Genomic DNA, 4,014 nt, shown 5'->3' with positions numbered 1-4,014 from the left:
CTCAAGCACTGAGCGAGGACCATTCCTTTTCTTAAAAAAAAAAAAGCTGAGGCCTTCAAAGCACTCTTGCTTCTTGGTGGTGGGGTACCACTGTGGAATGTCTCAGATATCCTGACAATAGAGGAACGGAGTAGTAGTTGTTACATGCCTTCAAGTTCATTACAACTTATGGCAACCCTATGAATCTTTTTTTGATATATTCATAGGGTTTTCATGGTAAGAGGTCTTCAGAGGTGGTTCACCACTGCCTTCCTCTAAGCCCATGGCACCCGGTATTCCCAGCCGCTCTCCCATTCAAGTACTAACCAGGCCTGACTCTGCTTAGCTTCCAAGATCAGACAAGATCGGGTTGTGTCCAGGGTAGTATGGCCATAGGCGAGCAGTCAGTAGGCAGCCACAACTGAACACATGATGCAAGTCTATCAAAGTGGGCAAAAGATCAGAACCCTGGACAGAACATAGAAGAGCTTGAGGAAAGGGCAGGCACACAGGCTGGGCCGGGCTGTGGCTGGTCCACCAGGCTGCATGTGGCATGGCCATGGACTCCTACTGGGAGAAAGGGTGGGATATAAATCTAACAAGCAAACCAGCAAACCTCACCTGCCTGCCTTCTTTCTTACTATCAGGCCAGCAGGGAGGAGGATGGGGGCAAAACTAGAGTTAGTGGGCTCCACCTGTCATTGGCTCTGGCTCCACCTACTGTTGGTCTCTCTGCCTCCTGCCCCATCAGTCCATAGGTACCACCGGTCCCTTTGGTCCAAGAAGTGTGCACTCTATTCCTCGCAGAACTGAAAGGAATGGGTGGAAATTGTAAGGAAGCAGGTTTTGGCTAAACATTAGGAGAAACCTCCTTACGGCAAGAGCTGTTCAACAGGGGGACAGCCTGCCTCAGGAGGTGCTGGACTCTCTACTGCTGTCGGCATTGAAGTAGAAGCTGAGTTGCATTTGCCTCCCGCAGTGAAGATCCTGCTGCAAACAGGGGGTTGCAGGTGGTGGCCTGAAGGTCCCTTCCAGCTCTACGGTTTTATGACTCTACAAAGCCAGAAGGCACCCTCAGGATTTCTTAACAGTGATGGGATAACTGTGACACCCAGCTGTTATAGCCACAGGAGATGGGAGTTGGAGTCCAGCAACAGCTGAAGGGCCACAGGTTCCCCACCCCTGACTTAACAGGAGGTTCTAGAGGAAGGATGGGTGAACATTCCCTCATAGACAACCTTCCAGGGGCCACATGCCAGAGATGGGAGACGCAGAAGTACATGGAGCTATGGATGGGACTCTTGCCTGTATAGAGTAGGCCAGCCTTTCCCATTCTTTGGGTCCTCAGATGCTGCTGGACTACAGTTCCTGTAATTCCTGACCATTGGCCTCACTGGCTGTGGCTGAGGGGAGTTGTAGTCCCGCAACCTTTGGGGACCCAAACGCTGGAGTAGGCTATGTTCCTGCTACAAAAAAGTTGGAGGTCTCTCTCTCACACACACACACTTCCATCCATGCAAGCAAAAGCCATTATCACCATTAGGGGCTCATTCCAACCACAAAAAAAATGCACTGGCTGCCTATTAGCTACCGGGCCAAGTTCAAGGTTCTGGTTTTGGTGTACAAAGCCCTATACAGCTTGGGACCAGGATACCTGAAAGACCGTCTTACCCCTTATATACCCAGTCGATCACTGCGCTCTGCTGGTGAGGACCTCCAACAGATACCATCTTATGAGGGGTCCATTCCATACAACATAGGAAGGGAACCTTTAGTGTTATGGCACTGACCCTTTGGAATTCCCTCCCCTTAAATGTTAGACAGGCGCCATCTCTATTATCTTTTTGGCACCTACTGAAGACCTTCCTCCTTCAACAAGCCTTTTAAGTAGAGACCTTATCCCAGGCTGTGTCTGTGTTGGAGTTGCTTCTTAAGATGTTTTTAAAGCTTTTTTAAAAAAAAGGGTTTTAAAGCTGTTTTGTTTTAATATGTTTTTGAAGCTGTTTTGTTTTAATATGTTTTTAAAGATGTTTTATTTTAAGACATTTTAGAGTGTGTTTAATGTTCTTGTTTGCCGCCCTGGGCTACTTCTGGGAGGAAGGGCAGGATAGAAATTTAAATAAACAAACAAAATCAGTTGGGGAGGATGTAGAGCAGAGCTGGTGGTGGGGTACAGCCTGGTGAGGTATGGCCTGTGGAGAGTCCCCAAAAGCCACATTTGACCCTGGATCTGAAGTCCCCAACCCCCTGCTGTAGAGGTTGAACCTAAAACTTTGTACATGGACAACACATGCTCTGCCACTTAGCTGTCTCTCCTGGCCACAGTGCAAGCTATATGTAAGGGTGGGGGAGGAGACGTGTCAATTATAGACCCCAGGTGGAGCTTACCTCTCTAGAAGGCTCTTTGACACATGCAGTGGAGCCTTATGGCTACGATGTCAGCGAGGGAGTTGATTCGCTCTGCCTTTTAGTCTGAATTTTCAAGGAGCTACCCAAAGTGCTGAAACCTAATCCCACAATAGCCTTGGGCAGCTTCTTGAAAGTCTGGACTAAAGCCTGGAGCGGATTCGCTCCCCAACTGACATGGGAGCTGCAAGGCTTCAAAGAAAGAGCGAGAGTGTCACACGCTGACCAGTGCAGAACAGAACAGCAGTCCTCCTGGGACCGCCGCTGGCTGGAAAGAGGATCCGGAGGTCATCGTTGCCTCAGCTTGCTGGTGTAGCTGCCCAAAGGCAGTATGGATTGCAATGGAAAGCACGTCAGGCTCCAGGATTTTGAGGGGCACCTCTGGAAACAGCTCAGGATTTTGATTACCGTCTTCAAGTCTAATGGCTGCTGCTAAAAGCTGTTATTTCCTCGCTGCGGATCAGCGGTTGTTGAAGAGCTGCCAACTGTGCTTGCTATAGGAGGCATTGGATTTGGCATTACCCAGAAGGCTCTTCAGCCAGAGCAGAAGCCCAAGTGTGCCAGGAGGAAGGCCCTTGGCTCAGGCAGGAGTTTCTGATCTAACCACCCTTCCAGGCAAGCGGTTTTTGCAGGGGCTGTGCTTTCACAAAGGAAAGAGGACTGTCCACTCAGCACAGTATGTACATTTTCTCTTTGCACAGTAGGCTAGTTACTGCACGCACACATGCACTCAGCAAGCAAGGGACTTTATCAGAGTTCAAGGACAAAAACAGTTTGCAGGGCCAGTGAAGGGAGTAGCTTGGGGAGAGTTCCAAGGGCCAAACAGAGTGACATGGGGGTCCACATTTGGGTTTCCTGCTCATGCACCATCAAATTGAAGTGGATAATTGTCAGAAGAAGCATGCTTCTGAATACCAGTTTCTGGAAAGCACAGGAGGGAAGAGTGCTCTTGCACTCAGGTCCTGCTTGGGAACTTGCTGTCAGGGCATCTGGTTGGCCATTGTAAGAACAGGATGCTGGGCCAGATGGGCCACTGGCTAGATCCAGTGGCCAGGCTCTTCTGTTGACTTTTGCATGTGAATTTGAGGCTGCGATGATCATTATACAACAGGGGACTAGGTGACTCATCACCCAAGTCAGATTTGACCCACTGATTGCTATTCGCCTACCAGTGCGGCTCTTGGAAGCTGAGCCAGCACCGGCCTTCTCACAGAATGCCTCTGCCCTCCTCCTCCATTGCTAATCCCCCGCTGGGCCTGTCTTTGGTGGTGGCGGTAGCACCAAGACCTGCACGAGCTGCCCTCCATCTTCATTACCCACAATGCCCCTGGTGAAGAGTCACTCTGGGAGAATGTGGGAAATAAAAACAGCAGGTGCCTCTCAGTGTCCGACAATGTAGGACAGTTGTGAGGGACCTTCAGCCTTCCAGATGTTGCTGGACTACAGTTCCCATCATCCTTAGCCATAGGTCATGCTTGCTGGGGCTGATGCATGCTGCAGTGCAGTAACATCTGGAGGGCCAAAGATCCATGACACCTGATGTAGGGGGTGGCAGTGGAGGAAGATCTATTGTTAACAGGGAGCCATGTCATCTGCCTGAGGATGACAGGTCCTGGCACCATTCCTGTG

General features: G+C 50.1%; 1 pseudogene; it reads right to left on the bottom strand.

The window, feature by feature from the left end:
- Positions 1–257: 257 nt before the first annotated feature.
- Positions 258–377, bottom strand: LOC133373613 (5S ribosomal RNA; annotated as a pseudogene).
- Positions 378–4,014: the final 3,637 nt, after the last annotated feature.

Source organism: Rhineura floridana, chromosome 19 (assembly GCF_030035675.1).
Source record: "Rhineura floridana isolate rRhiFlo1 chromosome 19, rRhiFlo1.hap2, whole genome shotgun sequence".
NCBI lineage: Eukaryota > Metazoa > Chordata > Lepidosauria > Squamata > Rhineuridae > Rhineura > Rhineura floridana.
The sequence above is the reverse complement of the archived record's forward strand: the minus strand, read 5'-3'. Positions and strand labels throughout refer to the sequence as shown.